The following is a 17,198-nucleotide window of genomic DNA, read 5'->3' as shown; positions in this document are numbered from 1 at the left end:
TGACTTCCATAGAGTGCAGTGAGGTTTAAGAGGTCATAATTTAAGCAGTTCAGAGGAAAGGAGCCGGCCGGAGTGGTCGTGCGGTTCTAGACGCTACAGTCTGGAACCGAGCGACCGCTACGGTCGCAGGTTCGAATCCTGCCTCGGGCATGGATGTGTGTGGTGTCCTTAGGTTAGTTAGGTTTAATTAGTTCTAAGTTCTGGGCGACTGATGACCTCAGAAGTTAAGTCGCATAGTGCTCAGAGCCATTTGAACCATTTAGAGGAAAGGCAGAGCTACTCCGCTGTCTTGGAATAAGGCTTATCAGAATGTATGTTTAACTAAACTAATCTTCGGCTTTCTGAAATATAAATTAAGATGCTGGCTACAAGTTAAAATTAACAGTATTGTTTAGATAAATTTCAGTTACTCATATTAAAAACGAATGCTACGAAAATTAAGTTTTCATTGTTGTTCAATAAATACGATACTGTGTTACTCATCATTTGGGGCGTACGATTCATGGGCACGGATAGTTTCCATCGCCACGTTTTTGCTAATATTGGCCGCATGAAATATTTTTATGCCTCTCTGATTCTCCGTTTGACGTTTGCTGTGTTGTTTCCTCCTGTAGTTGGCTTCAATAGTCATCCTCTTGTAAGTGGTATTTCGTCTCTCAGAGTATAGTCGTGCTTAGTTTATTGTACAATTGTTAATTGTGGTGATATTTTTTATTACTACACATTTTTTATAATTTTTCTGTATGCTTTCTACTACTCGCAACGCTCGAGCGCTAATGACCGCGCTTTCGTGTGGTCTCGACAAAAATAAAATTGTCACTTCCTTTAATTTTAACCATAATTTTATTCGCAGTTGACAACTTCATAAATAAGATGATTATTTTTTGCAGCAGTTGTAAAACTTTCCTTCGGCCACAAATATTCATTTTTTGTTTGCAACGCTATGCATTGCAAGCCTTGGATTCATTTCCAGCTGTAACTTCCTTTTTTCTTCATTTTTCATGTTTTGTACAAGATAGATTTGTGGAAAAGTGCGTTCTTGTCACGAAGAGGCTGTCTACGAAATTTTGTTTAACACGAATCAAATAAAACGCAGGTTGAACTGGCCTTCCAACTCACCGAAAATGCATATAACAAGAAGTCTCTCTCATTGAATGCAAAAAACAAGGCATTGCACAACAGTAATCAAACCTAAAGCGCTCTATGCAGCCGAAACATTGTCCATCACCAACCATGGTGCAGTTGAAAGGCTGGAGACCAAATAAAGGAAGATATTAAGAGAAATCTTTGGTTTCAGATTTCACAACAACAAACTAATTCACATCAACAATGAAACTCCTCACCGAACTATCGGAAAACTGTGACACAGTGCGGGAAAGAGGTATTGCTTTTTATGGACCATCATTAGAATGAACGCAAATAGATCAACAAAAAAATTGTGACTTCTTCTGGGGGAAAAAAAGGTGATGTAAAGAAACGGCGAAGGACTTAACTATTTCAGACCTGAATTTTTTCTGGAGAAGGAATTTTTCTTTATGAGATTAGGTGATTTTTTTAATGATTTTAGAGGCAAGATTCATACAAATATTTTGAAAACATACTTCGTACATTTGGCTTCATTTTATGGACTAAAATAACAAATTACGAATTAGTCTCTATTGTAATGAATAGTAAAACGATCATTCAATAATTACCATGGAAAATAGCAATGAGAATATTCAGTTACACAGTAAAATATAGCGATCCAACCATATCTGTGTATTCTAGTGCTCAAGAGCTGCTGCGCACAGCTACACTTAACGTCCTGATATTTTCGTTGTGACGCCCAATAGTTAACAGCACTTGCGGGTGATGAAAGGTTGAACATTCACAAATGAGTTGAAAGTCACCTAAATTAATAAAAATATGACCTGAAGTACTCTGTTTCTGACTGTAAGCCTGAGCTGAGATAATAAATCAACTGTCGTATTGTAACTTGATAAACTAGACATTAAATTTAAATCCTAATATTGCCATAGCTTCGTCACTAACACTGGTTAATATTATCAGCGTAACACACTTGAACGTCGACTTCTCTCTCTTGCCCAGCTAAACATAGCGCCGTCGCGCAGCTCAAAGATACTTAACTTCTGCGATATAGCTTACAACATCGCTGCTCGGTCACAGTCGATTCAGTTACCAAAAATATGACACCTTTCAGTGTACCTCAGGTTTCCACTGGGGAAAATACTTCTGCTGCAGCTAATATGCAGTAAAACTTTCTATACCAGCTGTAGTCAGAGTGCCTGAAAGACAAGAAAGATAGGTTCCAACTCAAAACGAAAACCAAGCGAACTATCAAAGTCTCTGAAGAAGAAGACGCCACATCAGAAAGAATGAAACAATACTGAGCTAATAGAATACTAAAAATGGATTGATTTCTAACGTACCCGAAAGTAGGCTGAAACGAAAGAAGCAGCAAAGGAAAGAAAAGCTGGAGAAAAAGTTACGCAAGCAAAGTTGCGAGGTAGTAAGAGTTCTCCGCGAACATTTGACAACAACAATATTACATCCATGAATCCGTCTCGCTGAAAATCAAGAGCAATGATGTAAAAGGTAAATTACGACTCAAAATGAAACCACGTGGCTTGCAATATAGAGTATGATACATCGAGCAGTAATAATTACACAGCGGTGACAAAAGTCATAGGCTACCGCCCAACATCGTGTCCGACCTCCTTTAGCTGCCCGGCGTAGCTCGATAATGCGTGGACTGAACGAATCGTTGGAAGTCCTTGCAGAAATACTGAGCCATGCTGCCTATAGTCTTCCATAATGGCGAGAGTGTTGCCGGTGCAGGGTTTTATGCACGAACTGACCTCACGATTATGTCCCATAAACAAATCATTCTCTCGAATTGTCCACAATGTCCTTCAGAAGAATCGCGAAGAATTGTGCCCCGGTGAGAGAACGCATTGTGCGAGCATAACCATTCCACGTTCAGTTGTATAGCCCACACCATTATGGAATCACCAACAGCGTGTGCAGGGTCTTGCAGGCAACTTGGGTCCATGGCTCTGTGGTGCGCACGCGCCACTCTAGAGCCGTACCATCAGCTCTTACCTACTGAAATCTGGACACACGTGGCCAGCCCAGGGTTTCCCAGTCCAGGGTCCAACAGATACGGCCACGAGCCTTGGAGAGGCGTTGCAGGCGATGTCGTTCTGTTAGCAAAGGCTCTGGCGTATATCGTCTGCTGCCGTATCATATTAACGTCCAATTTCGCCGCAGTGTTCTAACGGATACGTTCGTCGTACGTCTCTCAGTGATCTCTGCGGTTATTTCACTGGGTGTTCCATGTCTGTTCGCAGTGACAACTCGACCCAAACGCCGTTGCTCTCGGTCGTTAAGTGAAAGCCGTCGGCCACTGCGATGTCCTTGGTGAGAGGTTATGCCTGAAATATGATATTCCCGGCACACTCTTGACACAGTGGATCTCAGAATGTTGAATTCCGTAAGGATTACCGAATAGAATGTCCCATGCATCTAGCTCCAACTAACATTCCGCGTTCCAGGTCCGTTTATTCCTGTCGCGTGACAATAATCACTTCAGGTCATCCCCGTTTTCAAGAAGGGACGTCGAACAGATGTGCAGAACTATAGACCTGTATGTCTAACGTCGGTCAGTTGTAGAATTTTGTAACACGTATTATGTGCGCGTATAATGACTTTTCTGGATACTAGAACTCTACTCTGTAGGAATCAGCATGAGTTCCGAAAAAGACGATCGTGTGAAACCCAGCTCGCACCATTCGTCCACGAGACTCAGAGGGCCATAGACACGGGTTCCCAGGTAGATGCTGCGTTTCTTGACTTCCGCAAGGCGTTCGATACAGTTCCCCATAGTCATTTAATGAACAAAGTAAAAGCATATGGACTATCAGACCAATTGTGTGATTGGATTGAAGAGTTCCTAGATAACAGAACGCAGCATGTCATTCTCAATGGAGAGAAGTCTTCCGAAGTAAGAGTGATTTCAAGTGTGCCGCAGGGGAGTGTCGTAGGACCGTTGCTATTCGCAATATACATAAATGACCTTGTGGATGACATCGGAAGTTCACTGCGGCTTTTTGCGGATGATGCTGTAGTATATCGAGAGGTTGTAACAATGGAAAATTGTACCAAAATGCAGGAGGATGTGCAACGAATTGACGCATGGTGCAGGGAATGGCAATTGAATCTCAATGTAGACAAGTGTAATGTGCTGCGAATACATAGAAAGAAAGATCCCTTATCATTTAGCTACAATATAGCAGGTCAGCAACTGGAAGCAGTTAATTCCATAAATTATCAGGGAGTACGCGTTAGAAGTGATTTAAAATGGGGTGATCATATAAAGTTGATCGTCGGTAAAGCAGATGCCAGACTGAGATTCATTGGAAGAATCCTAAGGAAATGCAATCCGAAAACAAAGGAAGTAGGTTACAGTACGCTTGTTCGCCCACTGCTTGAATACTGCTTAGCGGTGTGGGATCCGTACCAGATAGGGTTGATAGAAGAGATACAGAAGATCCAACGGAGAGCAGCGCGCTTCGTTACAGGATCGTTTAGTAATCGCGAAAGCGTTACGGAGATAATAAACTCCAGTGGAAGACTCTGCAGGAGAGACGCTCAGTAGCTCGGTACGGGCTTTTGTTGAAGTTTCGAGAACATACCTTCACCGATGAGTCAAGCAGTATATTGCTTCCTCGTACGTATATCTCGCGAAGAGACCATGAGGATAAAATCAGAGAGATTAGAGCCCACACAGAGGCATACCGACAATCCTTCTGTCCACGAACAATACGAAACTGGAATAGAAGGGAGAACCGATAGAGGTACTCGAGGTACCCTCTGCCACACACCGTCAGGTGGCTCGCGGAGTATGGATGAAGATGTAGATGTAGAAACCTTTTCACATGAATCACGTGAGCACAAATGACTGACCTTGTATACGCGTTATTACTGTGATATGTGTATGTGCAATTCGTTATCAAGTGACTTTTGTCACGTCAGTGTAGTGTGGCTGTTCACGTTAGTTTGGATGCGCTGTTTCTGCTGAGGTAACGATGCGCGGGTCCAGAGAGCTAGGCAAGTAAGGCATGAGAGCAGGCTGCGACGTCGCGGGCCAGTTGCGGCGCTGATGATGCTGGTGGGAGTAGTAGTAGGAGTAGGAGGAGGAGGAGGCTGCGGGGCGTGCGTGAGCGAGCGGAGAGAGTAGAGAGCGGTCGGCGGTCAGCAGCGCTCAGTCGTGTCGCGGCGCGCGCCAGAGATGCCCAGTAGAGTAGCCTAGCGTAGCATGCTGTCGCACACGAGGCCGTGGCCGCCGCTCTACCACCAGCCGCAGCTGCCGCGCTGCGAGTACGTCGAGTGCAGCAACAAGAGCCGCGGCGAGTACTACTTCATGGCGCCCGCGCTGTACCGCGACACGCGCGCGCCGCAGCGCCGCCTGCTGGTGGTGGAGCCGGCGCGCCACCACCTGCCGCTGCCGCTGCCCGCCCCCCAGCGCCGCTCTTCGCGCGCGCGCGCCGCCGCCCCCTGCGCGTGCGCGCTGCCGGCGTGCCGGCGCTCCAGGACGCGCTCGCTCGAAGACGTGCGCTCCGACACGGCCAGCGACTGGGACGACGCCTACCCTGACGACCCTTATGCGCCCTGGGCCGAGCGCGACGCGCGCCGCCACCACCACCGCTCCTCCGCCGAGAACCTGCTCGCTCCCGCGCGCCGCTGCCGACAGGTACCGCTCCACCCTGCCGCATCTATAGTCCGAATTAAACGTATTCGATGGCTTTGAGCCACTGTCGTGCAATACTTTTTAAGAGAGTATTTGACTGTATTATTATATTTGTCTTTTGTGCTATCCAGACTTCGGTTTTTATGGCATTATCAAGTAAAATGCTAGAAGTTTTTAGATGTTTATTGAGCCATATCTCTTAAGGCATTCCCGTAGCAGATATGACTTGATAATAGTCTAACAGCTTTTACCATTGTACTCGATAATAGCATAAAAGGCGAAATCTGGATAGTATAAAACATAAATATAATAATACAGTCAAATAGTGATTTACTCGAATTAAAGTATACATTTCAGAACTAGTCGACTGGCTGGTGGATCAGTAAATTACACGTGCAGTAGTTCATAATTACCACCTTTCACTACGGTGTGGAACGAACTTACTTTGCAATTACAGGGTGTTTCTCAGTGCGTACTACAGACTCCAAGAAGTTGTGGTGGGGACTTGATAGATAGTTTTGATAAGGAATGCAGAGAGTGCACAGTGTCTCGCAAGGTGGTTACAGGATGAACATCAACAAAAACAATATAACGAATGTAGTCGAATGTAGTGCTCTGAGCACTATGGGACTTAACATCTGAGGTCATCAGTCCCCTAGACTTAGAACTAGTTAAACCTAACTAACCTAAGGACATCATACACACCATGCCCGAGGCAGGATTCGAACCTGCGACTGTAGCAGCAGCGCGGTTCCGGAGTTAATCACATAGAACCGCTCGGCCGCAACGGCCGGCGTTTCAGTACTCGCGTGACATTCGATTAGCTACGGCGTTTCGGACCTTACCTGCGAATAACCCTCGTAATTGTGACATCGCACACCATTTTCTTCAGACTACAAAACCGGCTGCGAGAAAGTGGTACGTTCGCAACTAGAAGTCTTGACTGCGGTGCTTCACGATGACTACTTTCTTCCTCACGTAGAAGAGAACCCCACTATTGCTTAAAACATTGCCCATGCCCTGGGCTCTTGTAGAGCAGACAGCTCAGAGCTCATGTCTCCGCTGTGTGCGTACCGTAAAAATGGAGGTTTCAAACTGACCCATCTTTAAAAATTATTCTGCATCCAACGATACGTGGCCGGACATAGGTTTGCTATCAAAATTTTATCTAAGACCCCTCTACAATCCCTAAAAGCCTGTAACGCAGATTTTATGTGGCTATACAAAAGAAAAAACACACGCTCGTAAAAACAAACTACGGCGTTATAAAATAGCTGTATGGTGTGAGAAACTGCTTTACAGGTGGCCGATGGCGAAATTCGTCGACATTACTTGTGTACGTTGTCACGAACATAACAAGAAACATAGAAAATAAACACTACGGGACCAAAGTGATTTGCCTAGAGAAGTTCTACCCTAGCCAGTTTACAGGGAGCCCCTGCAGTGAGAGATTCGCGTAACGCTCAGTTCCGCGTGGCATGTGGTGAGCGATAAAAGTAGTCAAGAGGAGCATAAGGGAGATACTAGATAGATTCGTAATTTTTGTGGGCGATACTTTAAAGACATTTCAGATCGCCGTAGAGAGCAGGGCGCTATGATGGCGTGTCTGCAGACATTAGGCCTTTGGCCGCGACAGTGTTGCAACTTTGGAGCTTAAAAGTTTAAGGCTAATTAATTTAAATAAGGCTGTATATTCTGTATATTCTTTGCGCTGTTCGATCTGGTTGCGAGAAAAGGATTCATGTAATCACTTACACGTATTCATCGTCCCCATTTAGTGGGACAAAGAAAGAATTACGACGAGTAATTGCAATTACTTTCGGGATCAATCTCTGTGATACACAACGTACTGTTAAGAGATTTACGTGACTGAATGTCAAGGACACCACCAGTTAATCAAAAGTCCACATTATTTACCTATTAGCATCAATCACACGTTCTGTTAACTTCAAAATAGGCATGAATACGTGTCCAGTTTCCCGTGATCAACAGAATTAAGGTAATGTACGTAGAAATGTTCTTTTGAATCGTACTGTCAGAAACATTCCGTAGTCCGGCGATTGCCGCGTTTCCATTCGAAATACGCCGGTTAGGTCGGTCATGCCATGTCGGTACGATTGAGGGAGTTGTGAGGTACAACAGTGCGTAAGGCACTGATAAACGCATTTGGGAAGAGCTGTGTTATTGACAGTTCCCTAAGTGGCCACTGCCGCTGACTGTCATGCGGGGGGCCGAGGCCTGGTACGGGGTGCACGCAGCCTCGTAAGTTCAACTGATGAGCTACTTCAGCGATTAGGAGAGGTTCCAAGGTCGAGAAACCCCCATCTGTACCGCTTATCACGACGCTTGGCAGACGATTACATGGGGGTTAGTCTGGCCCCATTGGTCCGTGTAAAGCCACAACACGAAATATTGTTACTGAGGGAGAGTTTGGGCATAGAAGCATTGTTTAAATGCCATTTTGTCCTTAGTTTAGTCCTTGTTTTCCTAATACATCCGGTTAGGAAGCTGATGCTATAGAAGCTAAAATGATAGAAAAGCTACTCTCAAAGTGTTGCGCAAGTTCTGAAAACAACCAAACACATAGGTATAGGGAGGATACTTTATCTGGCAGACTTCGCAATTTTTTAATCTATTTGCGACCTATAAACCTGTGGCAGTGATTTGGGTTTGTAGAAGCAAAAATAAATTCCAGCTCGGTCCAGAACTACACTGTGAATTGAAGGCCGCCCTGTAACTGATCAGATGAGCCAGTAGCTGACTAAGAGGAAGACAAGCGCTTATCAGGGGCAATAGGACCGTGCACCACGCCTAATATAAAATTCCCACATTGATGGGATTATCGATTTTCCATACTTGTAAACAATGTGCTGAGCGGCATCGGCCCTGAATTAATTTCTGTAGCCCACGCTCCACTATCTTATAGTCCTTAACAGCCTGACAAAAAATGTAAAAATGTTCTTAAGTCATGTGGGAAAAGGAGCACTAGGCAAACATTGGTCTAATCAGCGGACATAAAGACCACGGAAGAAGAATTGAACACTGCAGTGAAACTTATACAACCTAACAATGAGACAGCTGTGTACGATGATAGCAACCTACATCATGATAGGTTTTGCCTAAATCGAGTTATCCGTTCCAAAATATATTTTACAACAATAATGACGTAAATTTTGTCTGAGACACCAATCTGCAGTAACTGCAAAGACAAATGGCATAGGATGACGCAGTCACTGGTTGACTATTTTAATGATAAGCACAGTTAATTGCAAACACTGAGATAGTTGTCACAGTGGTTAAGATACTAGACTCACTTCCTGAAGCGCAGTAAAATCTCGTACCGCAAATGGTACATTGTGTACCAGTAGTCGCAGTTTTGATGTCGTTACAGGCTTTTCTAACATTTCTTTCACAACATATCCGACTGATGAATGAAAACACCACTGACAGCTGGTAAAATTTGGTTTTAATAGATGACACTAACGGTTACACGGCTCACAGCAGTGTCTTCCGGTGCTACCTACATATTTAAAAATTGAAATATAATTATAAACTGTATTGCGAATTTGTGTTGTTATGATACGAAGCACAATTTGTTAATGCAATCAATAATGGATATTAAAAAAGAAAAAGTTGTTCCCTCGGTGGGAACCAGGTGGGGTGGTGTAACGCTTCAGCCATCTGATCAGACCAAGGAAGCGGTATTTTTTAGTAGACTACCCTATTTAGGTTCAATTTCGGAGAAAACTGTTCTTTTTATCAGGTCGAAAAACATGGTTCCTGCATGTTTTAGCCTTCAGCGCTGTTTCTTTTTCTCATAGACACTTGCACATGAAATGAATGGCCAGTATACCTATTCGATCTACCCGGCAACATTATTAGGGAATATTACATGGACCGCCTTCGTAATTATCCTTCGTTCGTATAATTTTTTTTAATACTGTTAATATTCTCAGAATGGCAATAGCTTGACTAAGAACGCTATGGCTTAATAAAATCATTTTTGTGAGGATATGTCTTCCAATAATCTTCATATAATAGTGCAAATTCTCAATATAATTTACAACTATATTTTAATTCTTTACTATCTAGGTTGCACTTGAAAACGCGCCTTAAGCCATGAATCCGGTAGTGTATTCAATTAAAACCAAGTCGTGCCAGCTGTCAGTGGTGTTTTCACTGACCATGACCTTCAGCAGTTGTGCATGCCTTTCATATACACTAAAGACGCAAAGAAACTGCTACACCTGCCTAATGTCGTGCAGGGCCCTCGCGAGCACACAGAAGTGTCGCAGCACGACGTGGCATGGTCTCGACTAATGCTTGAAGTAGTACTGGAGGGAATTGTGCCGGCCGCGGTGGTCTAGCGGTTCTAGGCGCTCAGTCCGGAGCCGCGCAACTGCTACGGTCGCAGGTTCTAATCCTGCCTCGGGCATGGATGTGTGTTATGTCCTTAGGTTAGTTAGGTTTAAGTAGTTCTAAGTTCTAGGGGACTGATGACCATAGATGTTAAGTCCCATAGTGCTCAGAGCCATTTGAACCATTTGAGGGAATTGACACCGTGAATCCTGCAGGGCTGTCCATGAATTCTGCAGGGTTGTCCATAAATCCGCAACAGTACGAAGGAGTGGAGATCTCTCCTCAACAGCACCCTGCAAAGCATCCCAGACTTGCTCAATAATATTCATGTCTGGGAGTTTGGTGGCCAGCGGAAGTGTTTAAACTCAGAAGAGTGTTCCTGGAACCACTCTGTAGCAATTCTGGTCGTGTGGGATCTCGCATTGTCCTGCTGGAATTGCCGAAGTCAGTCGGAATGCACAATGGACATCAATGGCTGCAGGTGACCACACAGGATTCTTACGTACGTGTTACCTTTCAGAGTCATATCTTGACGTATCTGGGGTCTCATATCACTCCAGCTGCACATGTCCCACACCATTACAGAGCCTTCACCAGATTGAACAGTCCCCTGCTGACATGCAGGGTCCATGGATTCATGAAGTTGTCCCCATACCCGTACACGTCCATCTGCTCTATACAATTTGAAACGAGACTCGCCCGACCAAGCAACATGTTTCCAGTTATCAACAGTCCAGTGTCGGTATTGACGGGCCCAGGCGAGGCGTAAAGCTTTGTGTCGTGCAGTCATCAGCGGTACACGAGTGGGCCTTCGGCTCCGAAAGCCCGTATCGAATGATTCGCACGCTAACACTTGTTGATGGCCCAGCATTGAAATCTACAACAATTTTCGGAAGCTTCTGTAACGTTGAACGATTCTCTTCAGTCGTCGTTGGTCGAGTTTTTGCAGGATCGTTTTCCAGTCGCAGCGATGTCTGAGATTTGATGCTTTACCTGATTCCTGATATTCGTGGTACACTCGTGAAATGGTCGTACGGGAAAATCCCCATTTCATCGCTACCTCTTGAGAGGCTGTGTCCCATCGCTGGTGCGCCGACTATAACACCATGTTAAAACTCACTTAAATCTTGAGAAGCCTGCCATTGTAGCAGCAGTAACCGATCTGACAACTGCGTCAGACACTTGTTGTATTATATAGGCGTTGCCGACCGCAGCGCCGCCTGTTTATACGCCTTATTTGAATACGCATGCCCATACCAGTTTCTTTGGCGCTTCAGTGTCAAATAGTTTGCTAACATATCCGAAGTTTCCCCGTAACATTACAGGGAGTGAGGCAGTTGCTATTAAAGGGGAGGAAAGATGTCTGCTGCAGTTTATGAGGACAGTATTGAAGGAAAAAATATGTATCCAATAATTTGTACTGCTGCTCTGCAATCTCCTTCAGTGTTCCGTATTCGACTGGAATTGGACTGAGAGATATTGAATAGAAGCATAACTTGCCCCGTTCTTGAAGCGAGTACAGTCGCAAGTTGGAGAATTTTTAGAAAGACTCAGTTTTCACTAGGATCACGTGTAGGCAATTTACTGGGAATCGTATGTCTGTATCACGTAAACGTCTTTGCGGTCAGAGTAACCAGGGCGTGTAGCGAAGCGCACGACCGATCTCCCAGCGCTCCGCTCCGCAGATGGAACAGCGGAGAAGAAAGCCAGCGATGCCGCTGCCAGGCTGTGCGTTCTTTCCATCTGTACGATGGTGATGTCGCCAGTGCCTCATTACTCTCATTCACCAGTGCTCAGCGTTCAGAACAGAGCCAAGTGCGTGACCGTATCACCGTTGTCCTCTCTCACTCGACTCGTCACTTCTGTTGGCTCAGTTTTGGTTCGAGCAGTTCCTTTGTAATAACTGGCTTGACGTCAGTCTTCGTTTATTTATTGTTTACAATTTCAGCATACTATCCGCGTAGCTACCCGCCTCCATACCCGAGATCACAAACACATGTCTGTGAGGTTACGCTCGACTCGGCGGTAAGCTGTTTCGAATCCTGCTAATGGAAAATTTTCGCTGTCAGTATTATGACAGCAAGGGGAGGAGAGGTTGCGGCGTAGAAGTTCCTGATGATTAGTCTTCGCGCCAATGTCTTGGATTAAATTCCAAACCTCTCTGCAGAGCTTCATGAGTGTGACACTGTTGGTGATCCATCTGTCGGATGGGGACGTTAAATTCGGCTCTGCAACAACGCCCTCAAACAGAAACGTTTTGATCGACCATTATCTCATACTACCTTCTCAGAATCGCTGTCACCAGTACGTACCTGAGTAAGTAATTACACACACGTCATTTAGCGTGGCTCGTAACTCTTTAAAACCCTCCACCATTGTTCGTTCGTCACATCGCGATGTCGTTCTCTCCTGTCGAAGCGAAAATACGTACTGTGACCAGTGGCAGCAGCGCGATTACGAAAACAATCCTCTCGCCTCACTATAGACCGACGTGTCACTGACCTATCTGCGGGAGCAGAAATTTTTAATAATCGACAAAGCACCTTTCGCAGTTCAGCGGTTCCTATCTGCTAATTTACCATGGCTATCAGGCCGATAGCTGTGTTTCGGTAACATTTCCCCTTCAGAATAAAAATGCTAATAGTGGATCTTGGAACATGTAAAATCTCTCCCACTTAATTGTAATGGACAGTCCGGATCGCAGTTATACTGCATTACTTCCCAAACGGCTAGTTTCGGCCACAGCTCATCATCAGTGTCTGTTAAAAGTAAAAGAAGATACAATGAGAAACTGACAGCGCTCTAGTCTGCTTTCTGCTGAAAGTGATGACGACTACCGTCCGAAACAACGTATTTGAGAAGTTTTGAAATACTGTATAAAAAGTTTTGAAATACTGTATAAATTCCATCGTGACTGTGCGTTAATAGCTAAATTGTTGTTGTCAAGTGGTCGCGTATTCTTATCCGCTCTTTGTGTCGTTAATTGATGAACTTTCTCTCCCGGATTGCTCGAACTCAAGCCTATTTACAATCGTCCCTTGTTAGAACACTGTGGGTTATTTGCGTTAACTCTTTCTGATAGAAGACACGTGTACCGCGTTTACTTGCAGTGCATCCGCGCATAAGTTCAGGGTCAAAAATCATACAGATGGTACAGGATCCTTAACTGAGTAGTTTCAGATAGGGACTAATGGTGGGAAAGGAGCATTTCACACTCTTAGAAGGCCATGAATGAGCAGTGCATGTGAGGTATGTGTTTGTAAACTGGTTATGCCTCATGGAGGGGGGGGGGGGGGGGGAACTGCCTGCCGCATCGACGTTGGGGGCGCTACCTTAATAAAGAAACTATACGCAATCATCGGGGACATCTACACATTGTTTACCACTCCTTACCGTTCATGGTAGCTGAGATGGAGCGTTACTCGTTACAGGATTTTGAAGATACAATTAATGTGTGTTGCAGAAGGATGTGGTGCCTTAAAGCTGAAAGAATTAACAGAGGAAACTTTCGCAAAAAATGTCATCTTAATTGCAAGAAATTGGTAGAAGTTTATTAGAAACTAGGTTGCATAAGCCGCAGAGAGCATGATAAGATTCTCTGCAAAGAATTGTCGCTAGATAGAATTTCAGGAGGTGGTATTGGATTTTATGGGGAAAAAAGACTTGGCTCACTGCTAAGCTGTTCACGCGAAATCGGCGGTGTCTCAAACCCAACAGTAACTGATTAGAGGCTTATTGTTAGTGTTCTAGCTGCTTGTCTCATTGTACCGGCTGGCTGTAATTAAAGTGCTATCACTCACGAGGGTACAGTGTGGGCTGTCATTATCCTATTGCAACGAAGGTTGGTAGATACGCTAATACGTTAATGCGGAACCGATTTTCGCTGGAAAAAAATTAGTTCCAACTGTGGCCGCTAGGTGCAAATATGGTGTTTATACACTGTTCGTACGGCGATGTGACAAACACACTGTCATCTGACAAGCCATAACGTGAGTGAACAGTGCGGCTGTCGAGAAGAGGGAACGTGCACTCTTATTGAAACTGTTTTATGTGAACGGCACCAAATACTGTGCTGCATTGACAAAGTATCGCCGACCGAAAAGTCTGAGGAGAGGCCCGATCTCATTAAATGGCTTGTGGAAGACGATAATAAAATTCGAAAACACAGGTGAGCTTGGTGTGGCATCTGCCACGCGAGAATTACTGCGGACACTGGACCTCTGTGAGTAGCTGCACTTCAATTATAACCACAGAGCACAACAGATAATTAGGATGCTTGACACGGCGCAGCTTAATTTCACTCGAAGATGTTTTGCATGCGTCATGGTTGGTGGACGTCACTGTCAACAGCTACTACGAGCTCAGGCTCTACCTGTCAGGGGAAAACGTCGAAAACTAAAGATCAGTTCCTTATCTCAAAGTACCTAACTTCTATCTTAAAATTATGGTACTTCCACTATACTCCAGGTTGCGTAGCCTAACGCCGCACAAAACTCACCGTAAGATATCAGGAGATTTGGCCACGCGAACTGATCAAAAGTATCCGGACACCCTATATGTGATGAGGAATCGACCACCAGACGTCGGGAGAGGCGGAGCGGCCAGTGTAAAACGGGGCTGGGGAGTACTGCGTTGTCGTCTGGCTGTAAGGCAAATTCCGTAGCTGTCCCCAGCAGCAGTCTCCAGATAAATTCCCTGTTGGCAGATATAAAGCCAACCCAGCACTAAAAAAAAAAAAAAAAATCAATAAGGATGCAAACAGCATAACAAAACAGAATGGCTGAAAAAGGCATACAAGAAGCCTTTGAGCTGCCCGCCCTCCTTGATTAGAGCAGAGAATGAAAAGTTAAAAAAAGTGATCTTGGCAGTGAAACAGGAACAGCAGAATAAGTCGGCCAGGAGAGCTCAGTGACTTCGAACGTCGCTAGTTGTTGGATGCAGCCTGAGTAACAAATCCATCAGGGACATTTCACCCTGTCTTCAAGTGGTTCAAATGGCTCTGAGCAACATGGACATCACACACATCCATGCCGAAGGCAGGATTCGAACCTGCGACCGTAGCGGTCGCGCGGTTCCAGACTGAAGCGCCTAGAACCGCTCGGCCACAACGGCCTCACCCTGTCTAAAGCAGCTCATGTGGACTACTGATGATACAATTTTGAATTGGAAATGCAGAGGAATAACCACAACTAAAACAAGATCAGACAGATCTCATGCACTGAAAGACGCGGAAGGCATCACTCGTGCATTTCAGAGTGCTGCCAGCATTTCGGATAGCACAGTGACTGACTGTAGCGAATTAAAAAGATTAAAAAGTGCGGGGTACAGTGGTCGAGCAACTCCTCATAAGCCATGCGTTTCTGTAGGTGATGTAAAAAGCGACTGCGCTGGGCAGTGCGTGACTGGAAACGAGTCTTTTGGAGTGATGAATCACGCTATACTTTTTGGCAATCCGGTGGCAGGATTTGGGTTTATCGAATGTCTGGAGAACGTTAATTGCCACCAAGTGTAGTGCCAGCGATGAAGTACGGAGATGGTGTTGCGGTATGGGTGGGTTCTTCGTGGTTAGGGTGTGCTCCTCGTATTGCGTTTAAGAATGCGGGAAGATCGGAAGGATATGGGAATATTTTACAGCATTTTGTTCTGCATGCGGTAGAGCAACAGTTCGGAGATGATGATGACTGTGTCAGGATCATGCACCCTGCCATAAAGCATCACCTGCGAAGCAGTGGTTTGTAGGCAACAGAACTCTTGAATTCTACTGGAAAGCCCAGAGTTCCGACCTGGAATATCTTTGGGACGGGTTAGAATGTCGACTTCGCTCCAGACCCCAGCGATCGCGTCACTATCTTCTCTTGCTACGGATGTTGAGGAAGAACGGGCTGCCATTCCTTCATTGACATTCAGACATGTCATTGAAAGTGCCTCTCATACAGTTCAAGCTACCATAAAAGCGAACGATTCACACCCCCAGTATAACTGATCCACTAGTACGTGTGTCGATACTTTTGATCATATAGTGTATGTGTTGTATTGGCTGCAGACAGAATTACATGGCTCGCCACTGAAACCCCAGGCATATATTCGGGACGATGGACATTAGTGTCATCTGTAATTAGATAAATAAATCGGATAATGTAGTAATATTATCATGTAACGTAGGTGATGGAGTCAATAAAGTGGGCAATTGTGGGTACGTTTTCGAAGTACAAGCTGCTGTGGTAGTTGATTGGTACGACATCTCTGTTCGTCTCACTTATTCATGCCTGTGAGAATAGGGAAGTCTTAATGGAACATTGGTACGCTATAGCCCGCAAAATGGAATGGAGTTACTCTTCAGTCGTGCAGTGAAGATGCAAAGGCTCTGAAAATAGTATTACTTATGAAGCAAGTACATGTAATTCGGTCTAAAACTCCTAGGGATACATGACAGGACGGTAATAGTGTTGAAGTTATCGGCTTTTTAACGCAAATGGATCTGTCACCATAATAAATTGATGATACGTTGATGATTGTTATATTGGTGCATAATGTGATCCACAGTTGGTTGGCTCTCTTTTTTAGCAAAAGATCGCTGATAATACTACCTTTACACATCGTTGAACGAAGATGGCAGTACAAAACTTCAGAAAAATACTCTTGAGCGTTTCTCTTGGTTTTACTATCTGTGGGAAACACTTAACATCTAAGAGTGCCCGGGCTTGTTATCAAAAATCTTACCCGCAAGTTAAATCCAGAACGTGTGCGTTCGTGCTTGCCTTCCCGTCAGACGGTCGTTTCCCTGAAGTAGTGCGTTTATCAGTTACTTGTGGCGCGTGTTCGTTTACTCAGTGTCCCCGTTACCACGAGACGCTGCCGTGGAAAGCTGATGTCTGCTTCTCAGGCTATGCGCTCGGCCGTGAAATGTTGTAGTCGCTCTCCTGTGCCGCGTAGAAGGCCACATGCAGGCACTGCAGAATTCTTCAAAGGTCTCAGCTCCTCTGTTCCGACACACGCCAGCGCCGTGAAATCTCACGAGTGGCTGCGAAATCGGCGAACGTTTCGGCCTTCAAGAATAGTTATTACCAAACAGTTTCGTATCGAATTCCTT

The 17,198-nt window shown here is 44.9% G+C and overlaps 1 protein-coding gene across 1 annotated transcript in view; it reads left to right on the top strand.

The window, feature by feature from the left end:
* The window catches only part of LOC126259495 (WD repeat-containing protein 47), a 703,557-nt gene that overhangs the window by 625,127 nt on the left and 61,232 nt on the right, over nt 1-17,198 (top strand). The gene's annotated exons all lie outside the window — the stretch shown is intronic.

Source organism: Schistocerca nitens, chromosome 5 (assembly GCF_023898315.1).
Source record: "Schistocerca nitens isolate TAMUIC-IGC-003100 chromosome 5, iqSchNite1.1, whole genome shotgun sequence".
In the NCBI taxonomy this organism is placed as follows: Eukaryota; Metazoa; Arthropoda; class Insecta; order Orthoptera; family Acrididae; genus Schistocerca; species Schistocerca nitens.
Note: the sequence above shows the minus strand (reverse complement) of the source record. Positions and strands in the feature narration are given on the sequence as shown.